This window comes from Humulus lupulus, chromosome 5, assembly GCF_963169125.1.
Source record: "Humulus lupulus chromosome 5, drHumLupu1.1, whole genome shotgun sequence".
NCBI classification, from domain to species: Eukaryota; Viridiplantae; Streptophyta; class Magnoliopsida; order Rosales; family Cannabaceae; genus Humulus; species Humulus lupulus.
Window position 1 is genome coordinate 67228923 of NC_084797.1, and position 21790 is coordinate 67250712.

General features: G+C 34.6%; 1 non-coding gene across 1 annotated transcript; it reads left to right on the forward strand.

Annotated features, from left to right (window-relative positions):
- The first annotated feature begins 353 nt into the window (after nucleotides 1-353).
- LOC133780776 (small nucleolar RNA R71) lies at nucleotides 354-460 on the forward strand. The gene has a single exon (XR_009869595.1). It is a non-coding gene; the product is annotated as a small nucleolar RNA R71 (small nucleolar RNA).
- Nucleotides 461-21790: the final 21330 nt, after the last annotated feature.

Consider the following 21790-nt stretch of genomic DNA (forward strand, 5'->3'; position numbering starts at 1 on the left):
ATAGGAAAATTATTTAAATCCATTGCAGGACACTGGTTAGGTGGATGTGCAATCCCACACATTTCATACACACTTTGTAATTGCATGGCTTGAGCTGTGAGGTTAGTCTATTGTAGTTGTTTCATCAAGGATGCCACTTAAGCTATAAGCATTGAGATGGCATCTAATTCAATCATCCCATCCACCTTCTTTGTATTTTCCCTCTATGTAGGCCATTGGTAATTGTTCATGGCCATCTCCTCTAATAGATCATAAGCTTCGTTGGCACTCTTGCTCATAAATGCCCTTCCTGATATAGTGCGAGTAGTACCGCCTAACCCATTGTAAAATTATGGACTAAAATCAAATTTTCAATCTCATGATGATGGCACTTTCTTAACAAATCTTTAAATCTCTCCCATGTATCATACAGTGACTCTCTCTCCATCTGACAGAAATTATTAATCTCCCCTCTCAATCGTGCATCCTTGGATGGAGGAAAGAATTTTGCAAGGAACTTTTGAGCAAGCTCCTCCCATGTGGTAATAGAGTTTGTGTCTAGGGAAATCAACCATCGGTTCCTTAGTGAAAATGGAAACAACCTCAACCTTATTGCGTCATTGCTCACCCCATTCATCTTAAAGGTCGCACAAAGCTCTAAGAAATTAGCTATGTGTAAGTTAGGGTCCTCTGTAGGCAAGCCTCCAAACTGAATAGTAGATTGGACCGTTTGCAGAATCACTGGCTTAATCTCAAAATTATTCGCAGTAATTGTTGGAGGTCTGATGCATGAATGCACTCCCGTAACAATTGGGAGTACATAATCTCTTAATCTTCTAGACCCTTGATCAGCAAGGACCTTAGTAGCCACTGCCCCTTCAACATCATTGGCTGCATGATTTACTGTATTCCCTTAATTTGCAGCCATGGAAAAATCTAGCCTTTTCTTTATCTTTCGATTCTTTCTACACGTTCTTTCAATTTCAAGATCTACCGGTATGAACTCCTTTTGTCTACTTCCTCGCATATACCAATATTTCCTAAAACAAAATACAACCTTGATCCAAATGAGTTTAAACCAAATTATAACAAAAAACAATTAATTTTGATATTGGATATTAAGTCCCCGGCAACGACGCCAAAAAATTGATCTGTAAAATATGATACACAAGTCCACGTAATCGATTCAAGTAATATAGATAGTAAATAAAGTATCGATCCCACAAGGACTATTGACCAATTACCAATAATCATTCTTTAATTTCTATTTGGCAAACAAAATTTAGATGAATCATTCTAATTACAAAATTTTAAATAACTATGGAAAAAAATAACTAATCAAGAGATGAAAATCAATAATAAAAAGACCTAGGGTATTAACTTCATCAACTTTTCATTCGACTAATTTTATTAATCAGTTCTAAATTTCTGTCTTCCTATTCTAATAGAGGTTAACATAAATCGATTCTTATTCTTTTTCAAGATATAAGATCTCATCCTATACGCAGGTTTTCTACATCTTTGTGATAAACTTAAACATATAGCAGGCATTAAGCATAGAAACTTAATTACTACACAAGCCATACAAGTACTTTCATCCAATATGTAACCTATTTCTATATAACGATAACATATTCAATTCTCATCTTTCGAATTTTGAATCAAAACCATAAATCAAGCAAATATTGATCAGGTTTTTACTAGCATTAAGCAAACATTATATAGAATAGAATAAAGAAGAATAATCAATAGAACATCATAATAAGATTAAATAGAAATCCAAGTGACTACATTAAACCCTAGATAAAAGTGTTTAGTTCATAGCGGACATGAATAAATCAACAAAATAATAATTTAGAAACATAAAATTCAAAGACTTGAAGAAGAAATAAAAAATATGAAAGTGTAGAAAAACTAATCTCAGAGTCAAAATTAATCTTTAAACTCGTAATTAAAACCTAACCTAACCCTAATTAAAACATAATGTTTTAATTTATACTAAAAAAAATCACGAATCCATTTTTTTTTCATATGCGAGCCGCGACTTGGCCTTTCCTAGGTTGCGGCCCGTGTCTTTTTTTAGCCCTTCAAAGTCTGATTAACCCTCCAGGCGTCGCAACCCTCTAAACCTAGGTCACGGCCCGCCTATGTGTGGACCTCCTGGAGTTTGCCTTTCACTTCTATTAGTACCACGACTCTATTGACCAAGTCGCGACTCTAATTCCTTTCAGCGACCCTTTAGTCTCTGACTTTGCTAGAGTCACGACTCTTAAGTCCACGCCGCGACTTTAATTCCATTTCCTTTCTTCAGATTTTAATCTTTTGACATCCTTCCTTCAACAGAACTTATTATTATTCATCTTAGCACCAATTTGAGTCAAACAACCACTAAAATCTCCATTTTTCCAGCATTTTTTCATCTTTTAACATTTAACTCATGAATCAACTCACCGACCTACAACAAAGACAAACAAAAGTGTAATCTTGCACAAAACAAACATAAAGACTCAAGATTACCACAAAAACACATTCTAAAACAACACTTAAATGGAGTTATCACACGGATGGATTTGCTGGGGTGTTTTTCCTCCTTGAATTGGTCCCAACTCACCCTGCTGGGTTGTTCTGAACATTCCGTGGAATCTGCCAAGAAGGCACGAAGCTCGGGGTCGCAGCTCTGACCGATCGACTAACATGGGGCCAATGGTTCCTATGAGGATTAGCAGGATTGACATGGTTCCAAGGATTCCACTCTAAAGGTATGGAGCTCCGAGTTTCAATTATGACAGAGCGACTAAGATTGGGTCGGTTATTCCTGTGGGACCTATGGGACCCACTTTGCCTCCTTCTAATATTAACATCGGTTGTAGGAGGGGGTAATTGAGCCAAGATCTCCTCATTCTGCTTGTTAGCCCTAGCGAGATGGCTCGTTAATTTGGTATTTTCCATCTAGATGGTTTTTAGGTACCCCAGATTGGGATTTCATGGGCGTGATGCTGAGCTCCCAGTATCGTGTTGGCCCACATGTTGCTTTCCAGGACGATGTTGAGAGTCTGGGCCTTTTCCAGCGTGAACGACTGTGTGATGCGCCTCCTGATCAACAGATTGTTCCATGTCATTTTCATGCATAGACCTGGTGATCACCATGGTGAATGTTGGGTGTAACTAGCGTGGGGATTAAGCACTACTATGCTCTCAACGAAAGCACCAATATGTTGATGCAGTTTTTCGCCAATAGTGGATAAAGAAATCCGACAACAGAGATATTAGTGCTCCCTTTCTAAACCGTAACTAGTCAAATGAATAACATCTCAAACACTCACACTTTAACGTGATTCAGTGGTTAAAATCTACCTAATCCACGAGACAATCTTATTAATCTCTTTTAGGCTCTAGATGAAATTGTTTCTTGCAATTTAAGCAGAGTTTCTGTATATCAAGAAGAAACCCTTTTTCTACCCATTCCACTGATATTTATAGAGGGTTTTCTGGACAACTTTGGGTAATCACGTGCATAAATGTAACGACCCCAAATTCGCTAATGAGGCTTAAGGGCCTTGATTAGTGTGCCGGGAGGGCATAGTTGAGTTAAATGTGATTTGAGTGAGTTTATTGATTTGAATGCATAATTATATGATTAAAAATGCTTGTATGATTATATTGATGTTAATGTGATATATATGGTATATGTGAGAACCACATTATTATGTGGGTAGGTTTACAGAGCACGACTCGAGGCGATCCTAGGGCTAGATAGCGGGAAAAGTCACAACGGGGATTAACAGTTGACTTTGGATAAGTCAGGGGTATTTTAGGTATCGTGTAGTTATTTATACTATTGGGTTATGAAAATAAATATATGGAGATATATTTGAGGTTAGGAAGTCTAGGCGGGAATATTGGGGAATTTTACCGTTTTGCCCTCGGGGACGGTTCCGGCACCTCGGGCCTCAGGATTGACTTAACGGGATAAGGGTAAACTGAATTAAAGGAAATAGTAGAACAAAAATAAGACTGACTCTTTTTCTCAGGCCTTTTCTCTCTCTTCTCTCAAGGAAAACACAAGAAAAACACTAAAAATTTTAGAGGTGTTCAGCTGGAATTCAGTGGATGGAAGGAGTGATTTAGAGGCTTAGCTCAAGAATCATCCAGGAAATTTAATCAATACTAAGGTAAGCATTGAATTCTTTTCTTTTTGGTTGGAAATTCTGAGTTATGGCTGAGTAGTGAGATAGTTGTGATTTTGATGTTAAGGACAGAATTAAGGTGGAAAAGCTTGGGAATTGACTTGGATTTTCCTTAGAGAAGTGGTTCAGCAGAAGAGGTAAGCTCTAATTCATGATTTAGAGGTTTCAATCTGAGTTTGCATGGCTGGTTTTAGTGTTTGAAGTTCTTGAGTTTCAGAGATTGAAGATGGGATTTCCATGAGTTTTAGGTTGAGTTTTCAGTTGAATTATGTTGCTTAAGTCATTCAAAACGTGTTGGGATTAATTGGTTTTGAATTAGGAAGCTTTGGGATGATTTTGGGTAAGGTTTGGGTGTTTAAAATGGTGGAATTTCTAGGCACAAAAGGAAGGGCCGCGGCTCTATTCTAGAGCCCTGCAGCCCTAGGATGCAAAGGAGCCAGGAAGGCTCGGCTAGGGGTAAGTGCCGCGGTGCCCAAGGTAAGGGCCGTGGCGCGTGTCTTCTTTCAAGGGAGGCTTTGGTTCTGTTTTAGGGCAGGGCCGTGGCTAGGCTTCAAGGGCCGCAACCCTTAGGTGTGTACTTGAACATTTAGGGTTTTAAAGCACGAGAGTCTAGCCTAGAGTGCTCAGGATCGATTTCACCATTGTGCTTGGTAGGATTCGATTTCCTGGAAGCTAGTTTTGAACCCGAAAACCTATATTTGAATATTAATGGAACCCAATACCTTGGTTGTGATTAGGTGCTAAAGCTAGTGCTCAGGAAAGGATCGTGCTCGAGGGACGTCGCTCATAACTAGTGAACGAAGAAGCTAAAGGTAAGAAAACTGCACCTGGTTGTATATTTGTAATGGGACTAAGAGTTCCCTAATATGTATACATTGAAAAGGATGGTATTATGCCATGTAAATAGTAAACCAACGGCCTTAGAGTGCCAAAGGTTACACTTGCGCACAGGGCACGGCTTGGCCACTGGTAGTCGAGGACAGCTTATTATGCACTGAGCTCGGTTTAAGCGGGCCGGAGTTAGTGGGGTAAACAGAGGGTGCGGCCTAAGTTGTCGACCCTAGTTCTTACGTGATTTGACTGTCATTAATGATTGGTTGCATCTTTGATTTTGATTACATGCTATGTGATTAATGTGGAATGTTAAGTGGTTGATCATGCTTGATGAATTATGCTCTAGATATGATTGTTAAGATGTGTAATATGTTTTCTTGCTGGGCCTTGGCTCACGGGTGCTAGGTGGTGTAGGTAAAGGCAAGGGAAAAATTGATCAGCCCTGATTTGGAGAGCTCTGCGAGCGGAATGTACATGACCAGTTGCTCAGCCGCCACAGTTGAGGTTTAGGCAGGGACGCGAGACTCAAAAATGTTCATTTTGCCTTAGTATGGCTGACAAATGTTGTATTTTGGGGAGTCTGTAATCCAACTTTTAAACTCTATTTCTTTTGGGATCCCGTGTATGTAACTGTTTAATTATATAAAGTGAAACTTTTGAAACCAAAACCTTTTAACCCTAGCTCATACATGATTAGTGACACGTTTTTAAATTAATGACTTGATTAGCAAGTCCTGCACATTTATAAGTACACAGTGTAGTGGTCTTGGCTATCCAGGCCGTTACAATAAATATGGTAAATAATCAATAAGGATAATCTCCCATTTACAAAGGGATATGATTGCCCATGGAATTTACTTCCGTTATCTTGGGTAATAAAATCTTGGCATTAATGAGCGTATAAGGGATCTCCGAGTCTATTGGGATACCTCATTGTGTGTCATTATTAGGATTCCACGAACTGAATACTTCCCTCGAGCTAGATGTCGAAGAGCTAACGGAACATGACACAGGCCTCTGTTCAGAGTATCTAGAAGGCGATCTAGCCATCACGCATCTCGAACTAGGTTATTGGAATAATAGGCAACATGAATATTATCTGGTTGTCTTACTGCCAAGTTTGACTCGAACTACTCATACCAGAGTTAGATAGATGCTCTTCATGTTTACTTTCTCCATGCGCTTATCTGCCAGCTATACCCCAAACTAAGTGATTTAGTTTGTGTTTATTTTGGGGTACAACACTATGAGTTCTCAACACTAAATTAGAGACACTCCTATGCAAATCTAGCCTTAAGAACACTAATTATGCACCAAGGTAAATAGCATATCCTTATACCATCTATAAATCACACTTATCCAAGGTGATACTCATGTATCATTCAAGTATTTCCACTATTCCTATTTTTTCCAAAATCAAAATTAGCTATGAAACCTACAATTGTTGATCAAGCAAAGTATACAATATTGAGCATCACTTGAATGAACAAAACTTTAATTACTAAAAACATTCATAAAAACATCTATTAAATCCTCAATCCAAGTTCATCAATAATTATAGCTACAAGAAAATTAGTTCATACTCAAAATTTTTTTTACCCAAAATCAACACATCCATGGGTTTACAAATAGAGAGAAATACAAAAAGAGTAAGGGGTAAAAAGGAAACTATGTAGATGGATCTTCATTCCCTGTCCTTCTCTCTTCTCTACTTCTTCTTATTCTCCTTTCTTTTCTTCTTCTTCATTCTCCTTTTGGGTATTTTTTCTCTCTAATTTCAGATCTAGAATCCTCTTTTCTAAAATGGTGGCTGCCTTCATTTTAATGATGCTAGGGTACCAATATTTCCCTAATTAGAAAGCCCACGTCATTTTTCTCTATTTTTTTGGCCCAATCATTTTTTTCTCTTTTTTAATCTTCTAGAAAATTCTGCAAACTTCAGCATCTTGCCTCTGAATTTTCCACCTCATCCCTCCTTGCCAGCTCAATTAGTCTTCATATGCTGAAATTCCCACTTGAATGCTGATGGAAATGCTCCAACAAAATTTCCTTTGCTATAGCAAAATCTGAAATTTTAGCACAAACAAAACAATTCAGAAGCCAATTTACTTTTCCGCTTTCTCCTTAGATAATTCGTGCATAAATTAATTTTTTCCTACTTTCAACTCTTGAAAACTAAAAGACACAATAACTCACAACAACGCAAAAAGGAGAAGAAATTAACTAAAAATAACAACAAAAAGAAAACACCACTCTTCATAATTCTATATTTATATGCTTAAAAATATAAAAAAATAACTCTTTATTCAAGAGTTATCATTAGGTATGACTCATCTATTTATAGGCTTCAGTAGAGAAATAAAAGAAAACTATTAGTGGTTGTTAGAGTAGTTATATCTATTGTTGATGTAAATTGTATTTGATCTTGTTATGTTTTTATGCTCACGTGCAGCTCATGTAAGAGATTTAATCAATGACTTCCACCTAAATCCCCTCATAAGCTCTTAAGATAGTGTAGTTCTCTCTAAGGATCCTAGTTCACAGATGAGTTTTCATCATCCATTGCCAATTCCTAGTAAGTTCATGCAGTTCTTGGACTTAGATAGAGTTACCACTTTAATGCCCATGTTAGTTGTGTTGTCTTTAGTTGGAACTTTTTCATTAGAATTTCTCCTTGTGTCAATTTGTCCTCGATACAGTGGTATTTAATCTCCACATGCTTAATCCTATCATAAAAAACAAGATTTTTTCACTAAGTGTATACAACTCTGGCTATCTGAGTAGACTGTAGGATTTCCTTTGAGTAGCTTTAGTTCTTTCATATGACCCTTGATCCAAATAGCTTATTTTATTGCCTATGTGACGACAATATACTCTGATTTAGTAGTAGATAAGGCAATCACAAGCTGTAGTTGAACTCTTCAGCTAACAGAGTTCCCTCCAACTAGAAAGAAATAGGCTGAATTAGATTTCTTGTTGTCTCTGTCTCTAGCATAGTCCGCATCATTGTACCTTTCTATTATGGTGTTGTTTTGTTGCTTGGAAAACATAAAGACCAACCTCTATAAAACAACATAAGTATTAGAATACCCACTTCATAGCTTGCTGGTGTTCTTCCCTGGATTAGCCATATATTTGCTGAGTACACTAATATCATAAGCTAGATCAGGCCTGGTAAAAACCATTAGGTACATTATAGACCCTACAACATTAGAATAGGGAACTTTTTTTCATGTATTGCTGGTCTTATTGGATTTTAGGACACTGATCTTTACATAGTTGATGTTAATATGATATATGTTGTTTAGTTACCTCAGCATCCTTCATAGAAAACTTTTCAATAATTTTTTTGATGCAGTCTTCCCAAATTAGAAACAACCTTTCTTTGATTTTGTCCTTTTTTATTTTAATCCCGAAGATCTTAGTAGCTTCTCCTAAGTCCTCCATTTCAAATTCTGATTTGAGCAGATTCTTAACCATATTTACCTTAGACCTTTCCTTGCTGAGAATCAACATAACGTCTACATATAAAAGCAAGTAAATAACCTCATTAACTTTAACTCTTTCAAAGTAGAGACAAGTATCATAGTGGCTCACTGTAAACCCCTATTTATTCATAAAAGCATTAAAGCCCTTATTCCACTGCCTAGAAGACTGTTTAAATCCATATAAGGACTTAATCAACTTACAAACCAGGTCTCCTTCACCTTTAACTTCAAAATCCTTAGGTTACTCCATGTAAATGTCTTCCTCTAGCTCTCTATATAGAAAAGTTATAGTTACATCCATTTTTTCTATCTCAAAATTAAGCTGAGTAGCTAAGGATAACACAATTCTAATAATCCTGTACTTAATAATAGGTAGTTTTTTTTTTTTTATGTAAAATCGATTCTTTCTTTTAGAGTAAACCCCTTGGCTACTAGTCTAGTCTTAAACTTTACTGGTTCCTCATTACTTCTACTTATTTTAGTCTATACAACCATTTACAAGCCACCACACTCTTTCTTTTTTGCATTTCCACTAGTTTCCAAGTTTGATTATTTAGTAATGATCTCATTTCATCCCTCATAGCTTTAATCCACATTGTAGAGTCCTTACTAGAAACAACTTCTTCATATGTTGTTGGTTCAACCGTGTTAATATCCATAGCACTCATAAATGCATAAGCAAGTACTTCATCCCAAATATTAAAAGTGAATCTTTGTGTAGGCTTAGACACTCTTCATTCCCTAACTCTTGTTAGTTGATAATTTTCTATGTTTAACTGCTTGATTTTTGAGTTGTACCCTCTGTTTCATTTTCATTTATGACTGTTGGTTGTTCCACTTGACTTGTTTCCACGTTATTAATGTCAGGTTTTGTCATATTAGGTTCCACCTGATCTATTTTAGGTTGGTGATCTAGAAAAGTACTTGCATGGTTAGTTTCTAGAAAATCACTTGCACTTGAATCACTGTTAGAAAAACAGGGAAAAATATCTTCTTTAAAAACAACATCTCTGCTATTAATTATTTTAAAACCATCATTTTCTTTAACCCACAATCTATATCATTTAGTTCCTTCAGGGTAACCTAAGAAAATGCACTTAAGTGCTCTTGGCTCTAATTTTCCCATACTTTGGTGTGCATAAGTTGCACAACCAAAGACCCTTAAGTTTGATAGGTCTGGTTGTTTTCCAATCTATTTTTCTTCAGGTTTTGTAACTTCTATGGCACTAGAATGACACATCTTTATCAAATATGTTGCTATTAGTACAATTTCTCCCCAAAACCCTTGGAAAAACTTGAATTTATTAACATGCATCTACCCTTGTTAAGTATAGTCCTATTTATTCTTTCAGCCACCCCAATTTGTTGGGGTGTTAAGTGAACTGTGATATGCCTTTGTATTCCAACATATTTATTGCAACTCCCTAAACATTCTATCTTTCCAAAAATATATAATTTGACATAATCCATAATGAAATACCAGTTTTGTCAATATCACCTTAATAATAAGGCATACAGAAAAATAATGGATTCATGTTTTAAGTAAAACATTTAATGCAACTTAATAAGTAACTTTTAAATCATTTTACATTTCTAAGACGATACTGGAATTATTTAAAGCGCTTAAAAGATAAAATAAGCTTTTAGCGTTCTTGATCGTTTTTTTGTTCATACGTAATTCATGGATGGGCTTCAACTCGCCACACTCATAAGTAGACATTCAACTGATACCTGTAACTGAAGGGGAAGTAAGGGGATGAGCTCAAGAGCCCATTAAGGAAGTACAAATATTCAATCAATTACATTACCATGACAACTTTGGGAACTAGCTTAAAACAATAGTTCATCCTGATACATACAATGTCATAACATTTCCATGACATTCTATCATCATCATATACCTTAACTTGCATCCATTTATCTCAATCTCATAGCATTAAAAATCGTATCATCATATAATGTAATGTCTTAATATACAAGACATCTATCAAACACAACTTTTAACTTGTCATGACTTAACATCAACATCGCATGACATATCAGAAAACTAGTCATAGAAAAAAATCACAGTGGACATAAAATGCATTCTCATACATAAAACATGTAAATTTAGCATTCATACATAAATATTAAAGACAACAAGTATTATGAAATATAAGCTATGTGAGGAAAAATGTCTTCCTAGGACCATATTGGTCAATTATAGGGCAACCCCTACAAAATATTCATACATGGTAATTTCATCTGCCAAAACACTTGTGTATGAAATCATCATCATAAACATAGCAAACACATAACACATCACATAGAAAACTAGCTAACTTTCTTACTGGATCCTTGCAAATAACAGAGCGGGACTGCTTCACAATAATTCCTAAAATCAAAGTAATAAACTTTAATTTAATTTTACATTACTCGTAAACGTAAGAAAATACAAACTTTCCTCATAAAAACTATCATGCTCTTACTTGAATTCCAAGTTACCTTGCATGGGCCATGCACACATCTAGGCATATATTCTCTCCTAGGCCGAAACCCCCTCATATAGTTCCCAAAATTATTCTTTTGATTCTAATCATGATTTACCAACTTAGAATGGTTCCAACATTAATAATAACTCATAAAATTACTTAGATATTAGAAACAATTCCAAAACCCGAATTCTAAGGTTGGCCGGAACCTTAGCTTAAAATTATTTCTCAAAAATAATTATCACTACCCTAGCATGCGCATGAAACACCTAATGCTTTCATCGTATATCATTAACACAAAACATATAACTTACCTTGTTTTGGGGGATTGGTCGAACCCTAGTGACCTTCTCTTTTATTTGTTTTGTGTCTAAAGCATTTTCACCACAATCACACCTTTCTAAGTTAACCATAGCATCTTCTAGAACTAGGACTACAAAACAAATCACACTTACTTGTTCTTGTGGGATGACTAGAACTCTATAGCTTCTCATTTTCTTGTTGTGCTTCCAAACCTCAATGCCAACATTAAAATATCTAGATTACCTATGAACACAAAGGGACAATACTAGAAGAAGAAAAATGAAACTAGTTACCTCAAACCCTAGCTTCTTCTTCTTCCTCTTCTCTTCTTCTCCTTCAACCTCTTCTTCATTTTCTCTTCTCTTCCAAAATGAAAGAAAAATGAATCCCTCATCTCCTATTTATAAACCCTTGGCCAAAACCCTATAGGGGAAAAAAGGAAATTCAATTTTCCTTTATTTCATTATTTTTCCTAAAGCCTTTTTAATAAAAATTAAGTGGGAGATTTTCTAAAAATGGAAACCTTCCTTTTTTTCCTATCCTTCTTGCCTTACACGCCTCCCCAACCTTTTCTCTTCAATTCTTTTATTCCAAAAATAATTCCTTAATTATTACTAAAATAAATCCCTTAATTATCTAAATTAATTCCAATAAACACCAAATCCCAAAATTACCTCTCAATCAATTATCTTAATCAAATCTCATGATTTCCTCTTATCATGAACCCAGACTTAAATTCTTATTATGTTCTTTCATAAAGCCTTCATTCTTCCATTCACCTTAATTATCTTCACATGATTTTTCTCTGGGACTCATCCTTATCAATTCCGTCCTAATAATTGCAACACAAAAGATAAAAAAATCTAGAAGAAGTAACTTAAGCATCACCATAATTAGAAAAATACCACACAATAAGTATTATTTTAATTATGCCATAAACAAATAAAAATTACAACGGAAATAATATCTACTGGATGTTACATTCATAGTAACTATCAAAACTACAAAAAATTGACCCTATCGCGATGGCAAAATAGAACACATCAAACTATGAAAGATGATTTTTTTTATTAAAGGTCTATAGAGACGATATGTTGTCGCAATAGAGGCTGTCGCTAAAGGTCTTTATTTTTTTTTTGAAGGGAATATACAATGCCAAAATTATATATTATTTATTATTTAACTTTTATTTTTTGTCAAATAACCTATAACGATGACAATCGTCACTGTAGAGCTCCAAAAAAATTGGTGGAAAACTGTAAATGTGGAATTTTTTCCTTGTGAATTCTATTCACAAGTGAAGCTCTATGCTACGAGACATCCTGAAAGGGCATCACATGATGGTGAGGGAGTTGGGGTAAGAGAGTCACCCTCACTAGGCGAGGGACTTCGGCCACTCGCCGATCCAAACTTCACCCTCGCTATGCGAGGGCCCCTAGCTGGCCATCCTCGTGCGCCCCATTCCAGCAGGCATCAAGCCTCGTCCACACTCGGAGGAAGAGCATCAGCCTCGCTATGCGAGGGTGAGGGCTATGTGGAGGTGTCCGTGCTCCTAGCCTCGCGACGCCGCACCTCGGAGGAAGAACATCAGCCTCGCTATGCGAGGGTGAGGGCTGTGTTGAGGTATCCGTGTTCTTAGCCTCACGACGCTATGCTCAGAAGGAGGAGAGGCAGCCTCGCTATGCGAGGGACCCTCGCTATGCGAGGGTGAGGGGTGTGTTGAGGTACCCGCGCTCCTAGCCTCGTGTCTATGCGATCCGCATAGGCCGACCCTGACCCTCGGCACCTCGACTTCTCAAGAGCCTCCTTGGCACAGGCATGGGATCACTTAGGGGAATCTTGTTGATAGGCCAAACGAATGTGGAGCATTTAACGGGAATTGATGAGGACCACCGAGTACGGAACACGTGCGCTGACACGGGGTGTACGGTTATGGAGAGAACAGAGGCACGACCCTATGATCTGCGTCTGAGGAGTAGTGGCGGTACGGACCTGTACGAAGAGTGGTGAGACCACTGGGACACCCTCGACCATGCGCCAGAGCCGACAGTACTATGTCCAAGGCCACGACTCTGACACCATCAGGGTAGACACCACTACGCCCTGAGCCACTACTTTATCAGAGTACCTATGTACGTCCCAGTGGTCTGGGACTTGTTTGTATCCTGGGCCAATAGAGCCTCCCCTATAAATAGGCTCCAACCCCTCAGGCTAAGGGGTTGGAAAACTGAATGTAAAAACGAGACTTATGAAATATATGCTTCTGGTTCTCATGCTTGCCTGAGTTTTCTCCTGTTGTTTAGAGTTCTTTCCATCTAACTCATAGCTTCCTATAGGATAGAGATTGAAGTTTTCTAACCATCAATCGTTGACGAGTTCTTACCGTCAACAAAAACTTTCCGTAAAAAATTTAACGATGAAAATTAATTTTGGAAACTTTCTATAGCAATGACAACGATTATTTTTATTAATGAAAACTATGTGTTTCATATACTACAACGACAATTGTGTGACCTACAGAGACGACATGTCATCACTATAGGATTGCAAGATATAACCCAGTTGGGTTGTCTTCTTCCTTCATTTTCTCCCATTTTCTCTAAAATATCAAAGACAGGAAAATTTCCCCTTCGCCATTTTCACCAAGGGACATCTAATGTCTCTTCGAGCGTGTAATCGTCTTATGTCGCTAAAAAAAATAAGGTTTTTATTTTCAGATTTTTTATTTACGAAAAAAGTGTTATCATTTTTTTAAAATATTTTTCTTAGGGTATTGTGCGTGTAATGTTTTGTCTCCATTGATTCTAGGTATTATTATTTTGTAATTGTATATTTTTATTTTATGATAATGTTTTGTATTATGTTTGATTTCGTGTTTTTTTTTTTCATAGTGTGTTGTCGAATTTTTTGAAACTTTGGTTGGTCTCCTCTCTGTGTTGTTGGATCTTCACTAGGTGTTAGTATTTGTCTTAATTTTTAAATATATAATTTTTTTTTATGACCATGTTAGTATTATGTGTTTGTATTATGTTTAATATTTAATAATTTGTTGTTTTGTTAATTTTATAAATTGTATATTTTTCTTCAGATTTTTGTATCTTTTTGAAAGAGATGAATGTATGTGTTCTAAGTTAAAAAATTAATTTCATGTAAAAAAGTTTAATAATTACTAAATTTTAGATTGCATATACATTAGAAAATTTAGATGATAAAATTTTAATTCTTAGTAGCTAGGTTGTTAATTTTAGATGATAAGAATATTTTTTATATTTGGTATTGTAGATTATAGTTTATATGTGTTTGAGCATGTATTTATAGATATATTGAAAAAAGTTTTATATTTGTATTGTTTTTAGCATGTGTTTATAGAATATTAGTATGCATGTTTATAGATTTTTAGAAATTTTTAGAAGCACCTTCTATTAAAATGAAATGAAATTAGGGAATTTTTGGAAAAACTTGATAGTGTTAACTTTTTATGATATTAAAAGAATATATTTTAATTAGTTTAGTTTATAGATAGGTTAAACTAAGTATATTTGGAATTGCATGTTAGTTAGATAATTTTATGTTAGTAATTTATAATTTTAGTATTTAAAAAAAAAACAAATTGCATGTGTGTGTTTGATTGTTAGTTTTTTAGAATTTATTTAAATTTCTAATAAGTTTTTATTTGTGTAAAATTGTATTGTTAGTTTAGGGTTTGGATAAATTTATATAAATTATTTGTAAATGTGATTTGTTTTTTAAAAATATTTGTTATATGTATTATTTATTTTAATTTATGTATGTATATTGGTATATTTGCGTTAATAATATTTTAATTGTGTTGCTCAAAGCATGGTGCCAATAGATTTGATGACCTTCTATGCTAAAAATGACCATGGAATTATTAATGTTGTTGAGGTATTTTCTCTTTTCTACATAATTATTTTACTTGTTTATGAATTTATATATATTTCATAAATAATATACTTCGTTGTTGTTGATTGGATTGTAATTTATATGTTAGGTTATATATATATATTATATGATTGATATTGAACATATGTCGGTTAAATTTGTTTGTTTTTGTTTTGTTTTCAAATATGTGTGGATGTATATATGTGTCGGTATATACTATGTGTTTGAATGTTAGTTTTAAAACTTTCTTTGGATTTATAAATGTGTTGGTATATATGGTGTAATTTTTTTTATAATTTACATTATGACGATATTATTTATAATGTAATTTATGGAGCAGGTATGGTAGACTTTGTTTGATATTAGAAATTAATTTATGTTTTTTTTTCTAATTATTTATGAGTGTTGAAAATATTAAGTTATTAACTATGTATTTTTACGATATTATTTGGTTAGATTTGTAATTTTTTTTAGAAAAAAAATGTTTTTGAAATTTATTATGGGTCCAAATTTTTTTTTTCTACACAAACGACATGTCGTTGCTATAGGTCCACAAATTAAAAAAAATTGAAAAGTCCTACAGAGACGAGATGTTTGTAAAGACCAAAAAACACTAATTTTGCAGAAAATAAACTATTTATATCATTAAAAAAGTCTAAAAAATCCATATATAAAACACTTTTAAACGTATTGTGTGCACACACTAAAAATATTTACATTACAAACTTGAAAAAATTGTAATAACCAAACTAATTTAAACATAATTAAAATAGTCATTTCAAAAGTGCAGACTCCCGAAAGGTCGGACACATGTACACTTTCGCAGGCAAACCTCAGCTTTCACTGCCCCATCTTTTCCTGACCCTTGCCTACAATATAAACAACTAGGTAAGTGAAAACGCTTAATAAATTAATCTAGCAACACAAAGTAGAAATAACAATAGGAACCAATGACCTAGTCATTGTCCTCACAACATATAACTTACCACACTTAGGGTTCTAGATAAATCCATGCCCTAATCAAACAATTCAAGAATGCCTAAGCATCATGGCGGCATCGCCACAGTTTAGCATAAACCGAAAACATAACCCTGGAGAGAATTCCAAACCACAGCAGAAGTAGAAATAACATCCAATAAAAATTGACCCTAAAGGAAGATTTGGGAGCTGCCAAAGTATCCCCTAGTATCTTAGCTCAAATCGCAGTGGAGACTCAAGTCTCTGTACTAATATCTTAATCATAAATCCCTCTCGAGGGTAAACATCAGATACCTAGGGCATTAATTATAATTTAAAACGGGGTTGATTGATCCACACTGGCTCATCAAGACTCCTAGGTTTATTTGGCTCACTTACCTCTTGAATAATTACCACGGTAGCTACTGGACCAATTATGTCAATGGCAGAATTCATATGCACAATAACTGAGTAGGCAGAAATCGTTCACGCTACATATCAATAGGTGGAAACCGTCCACACACTCATGAGAGAAGCAGAAATCATCTACCAAATAATACAAGTGGATATCATCTAGGTACTCATGAAGTAGGCCAATAATATCAAAGGCAGAAACCATCTGCACAGTCATTTATTGGCAGAAATTGTTCGCACTATATGACAACAAGTGGAAACCATCCACGTTTAATACAACACATGTGGAGCATAAGCCCTGCCTAGTAATTGTCTCTAAACGAGCCCTCTCTAACTAGCGTATAAGCCCTGCTTCTAGCAAGCAATACACTAGTTAATTCATGTTATAGACATATAACTCATATATTGACTTACAATCTGTCCTTTGCTACACACTGACAATCTTCCCACAGAGAATCTTGCCTTGCTAGCCAACACTCTAACTAGCATACAATGTACTCAAATTAATTATGACATTATAATAGATTATTATTCTACTTTGGGCATTAAGGTCGCAATCGAATATCCACTAAGGGCACTTTTGTCCTCACACATTTTAAGCCATTACGACATTTAAGGCTTTCAGAAAAATTCCCACAATGAGTGTAGTCATTTTAAAGTCGGCTTTTACGAAATTTCCTGCTCCGTTTTCACTATCGTACCTAGTTGGAAAAATATGGTTTTGGAAGCTTTCAAGCTTTACTGATTTTAGCCTTTCTTTGATAAGTAACCAAAAAACCAATACTTTTTGGTAAAATCACGTAAATCATAAACTTTGATAAATTATGTTAAATTAATTGATTAAGAAATAATTATATTGATATTGATTAAATTTAGTTTATTTTCAAAAAATTAAGAGAAAGTTGATTTTCATTTTAAAAGATAATTTAATCCATTTCTTTGAAAAATTAGGGTTTGGTCCCTTTTTAATTTCTTAAACAAAATTCATTAATAAACAAAAATATCAATTTTCTATTATCCAAGTTAACCTTAATAATTATTTAGTGTCTTAAACTTAAATCTATAATTATCAAGATTAAATTACATTTTCCAGCAAAACACTTAGAAAATTTCCCATTTTTTTTCTAAGTATAAAACTTTGTTAGTTTTAGTTTTAAGTTGTCTACTTTAAAATTTTGTATTTTGAAAACTATAACTCCAAAAATTCTCAAACTTTGCAGAACCAATCTTGGCTATTCCAAGAAGCTCCTTGTCAAATTTTATACAAAAATAATAATTTTTTACTTAGTGAAAACTATTTTAAAATGCCCTCCTTCAAAACTTCCAAGGAAAAACTTAATATTTTTCTTGAACTTTAAAAATTTATAAAATCCATTGGTTCATTATTGCACAATGTCAGTTGTTTGCATAGTCTTTTGAAAGCAAATTTTCACATTGCACACCAATTTTGCAAAAATCATTACTTGGTCATTTCAAAACCTTTTTGAAAGTTTCTATACACTATGAACATCTACTCTTCCTAAACTACATAATGGAACCAAGAAAATCCAAGAAGAGGTTCATATAATTTTTGCTTGACCCATTGGAAGTCAAGAATTGAACATTTTCTCATATAAAATCATAGTTTGCCTATGGAATGTTGGATTCCATCACTAAACAAAGTACCCCAAGGGCAAAATGGTCTTTAGCCTTTAATTTCCACTAAACCTCAAATTGCACCTTTAATTCCCAATTTAATCCTCTAATATTCCAAACATAACTATTTCCCCCAAAATATTTCATTCACCAAAAATTCTCAAAATATACAAAATTACCAAAATACCCCTACGCTCAACCCGAGCTGGACATTTATCCCCGATGTGACTTTTCCGCTAAACTTGCTCGAAAGGACTCACTCTTGCCTAATATCACAAATATCCATATAATAATGTGGTCCCAGACACATAACACATAAAAATTACAAATATACCCTCAAAGGGTCAAAATTACAAAAATGCCCATTTTTAACAAAAGCAGATCTTTAAACACATTTAATACATATAATCATGCATACTCAGTCATATAATCATATAAATTATATAATTCAATTAATTCACACATAATCACCCCATGTGTCATCTTGGCACGCCAATCAAATCACTTAATTCCAATAGAAGTTTCGGGACACTACAGTTCAAGAGCCATTGAACCACTCCAACTTGTACACACTAACGTGTGTGGTCCACTTAATATACAAAAAAGAGGAGGGTTTGAATACTTTCTCACTTTTATTGATGATTATTCAAGATATGGTTACTTATATTTGATGCAAAAGAAATATGAAACTTTTGGAAAGTTTAAAGAATTCCAAGCAGAAGCTGAAAAATAATTAGGTAAATCACTAAAATTTCTTTGATCTGATCGAGGAGGAGAGTACTTAGATTATGAATTCAAGGACCACTTGCGTGAGCATGGAATTCAATCTCAACTCATTGCACCTGGAATGCCACAACAAAACATTGATTAAGAAAAAATGAACACGACGTTATCAAATATGGTTAGATCATTGATGAGTTATTCATCATTGCCACTGTCATTCTGGGGCTATGCAATTCAATGTACAATGTACATATTGAATGTTGTTCCATCCAATTCAATCCAGAAGAAGCCATTAGAACTATGGAGTGGTACTAAACCTAATTTACACCATTTGTGTCCAACACACATACTGAGAGGAAAGACTGGAAAGATGGAATCATACACTGAACTGCGCATGTTTGTAGGGTATTCCAAAGAGACTAGAGTGGGTATATTCTACAGTCCAAAAGAAAATAAAACATTTGTGTCAAAAAATGCTACTTTTCATGAGTATGACTATATTAGCAACCATAAGCCTCGCAATAAGGTCTTACCATAGGAAATGGTCTCAGATCAAGTAAATAGATCACCAACTATTTGGAATGAACAATAACAAAAAGAAGCCACAAGTTCTGGTCAGAATAATAGAGAGCTTCGTCGTAGTGGGAGGGATGTCAGAAAACCAATTCGCTATGAACATGAAGTTCAATGCTTGTGTTTGACACAAACAAAGATGATTCATTGATATATAGAGATGCAATGAGAGATTCTGATAAAGAAAAATAGCAAGACTCCATGAACCTGGAAATGGAATCGATGTATTCCAATTCTGTCTGGATAATTAAAGATCTACCAGAAAATGTTGAACCTATTGGTTGCAAATGGATATTCAAGAAGAAAAGAGGAGTGGATGGGAAAATGGAGACTTTAAAATCTAGGCTTATTGCTAAGGGATCTACTCAAAGAGAAGTGGTTGATTATGAAAAACCCTTTTCTCTTGTGGCAATGTTGAAATCTATTCGCATACTCTTGTCCACAACTGCTTGTATGGGTTATAAGATATGGAAAATGGACATTAAGACAATATTTCTGAATGGCTATCTTGACTAGACCATTTATATGTCTCAACTAGAAGTATTGAAATAAAAGGTCAAGAGAAAAAGGTTTGCAAGCTTCTTAGGTCAATTTATGGACTAAAACAAGCTTCAAGATCTTAGAATCTGAGATTTGACGACACAATTAAAATGTATGGTTTTGAACAAAACATTGATGAACCATGTGTCTATAAACAAATCAAAGATGGCATTTTGATCTTCTTAGTTCTTTACGTTAATGATATTCTACTGATTGGAAATGACGTAGAAAAATTAACAAAAGTAAAGAAAGGGCTTGCTAAGTAATTCCAAATGAAAGATTTGGGAGATGCAAATTATGTTGTGGGAAAACAGATCCTTTGGGATCGACAGAAAAAAGTTTTGGCTCTATCTCAAACGACTTATATTTATAAGGTACTCAAACATTTCGGTATGCAAAATTCCAAGAAGGGTGATATGCCAACCCGTCATGAAATTATCCTTTCTAAAGAACAGTGTCCTAAGACACCTCAAGAAGAAGAGGATATGAGACAATATCCTTACGCCTCTACAGTAGGCAGTCTAATGTACGCCATGTTGTGTACAAGACTTGACATTTGTTATGCAGTAGGGATAGTCAGTCGTTATCAATCCAATCCTCGATTGAGTCATTGGGTTGCAGTAAAGAATATTCTCAAGTATCTTAGAAAAACTAAAGAACATATGCTTGTATATTCAGGTGGTGACCTGAACCCCACTAGTTACATTGATTATGATTTTCAATCAGACAGAGATAGTCAGAAATCGACTTCTGGATCAATGTTCACACTTTGTGGAGGAGTTGTAGTCTAGCGTAGTATCAAACAAACCAGTATTATAGATTCTACCATGGAAGTCGAATACATAGCGGCTTGTGAAGTAGCTAAGGAGGCTGTGTGGCTCAAAAAGTTCTATTCTGTTCTGGAAGTTGTTCTAGACATGGATAAGCAACTGGTCCTATAGTGTGACAAAAGTGGGGCGATAGCTAACTTAAAGGAACCAATGAGTCACAAGAGGGGAAAGCATATCGAGAGGAAGTACCACTTGATCAGGCATATTGTTCACAGAGGATATGTAGTTGTTATGAAGATAGCTTCAAAACATAACCTTGCAAACACTTTTACTAAGACTTTAGCTACCAAGTCTTTTAATGATCAATTTAGAAACATGGGTTTGAGAGAGATGCCTCATTTGATTTAGGGCAAGTGGGAGATTGTTGGGAATTGTGTCCTTTAAAGCATGTGTTGACAATGTTTTATGAAATAAATAATTAAAATAATATTTTTTTTTGCATATATTGGATGTTTATAATTATTATTATTAGAATAATATTATATGAATATTAGAAAATCCTTGAATTCGTTATATTAAGATTGTAAGGAACAACTTTAAATAGTTCGTAGTAAAGCAAAGTCATATGGAATCTTTGGATTAAATACTGTAAGTATGGTTCACTAGTATTATGAATACATTTAATCTAGATTTAGAATACTGATGTAGTAGGAAATCTTAGTGGAGGTACTTTGTATAAAGTGGTTATGCATGAACATGACCTGATATGTTTTTAATACTTAACTAAATACTGTTTGTTTTATAAGTATCAATTAAACATATCAATAAGATGATCATGTACAAATTGATCTTAATCTTGAAGTTATTAGAAACTCCTGTTTATGTCATTTGGGTTCTTTGATTAACTCCTTATGGTTTGTCAAAATGATTAGGCTGAAAACTTTTGTTTCAAGAGCTCATTGGTGTAAATGGCTGGGGGACATAATATACAGATATGGAATCTATGCCTTTTA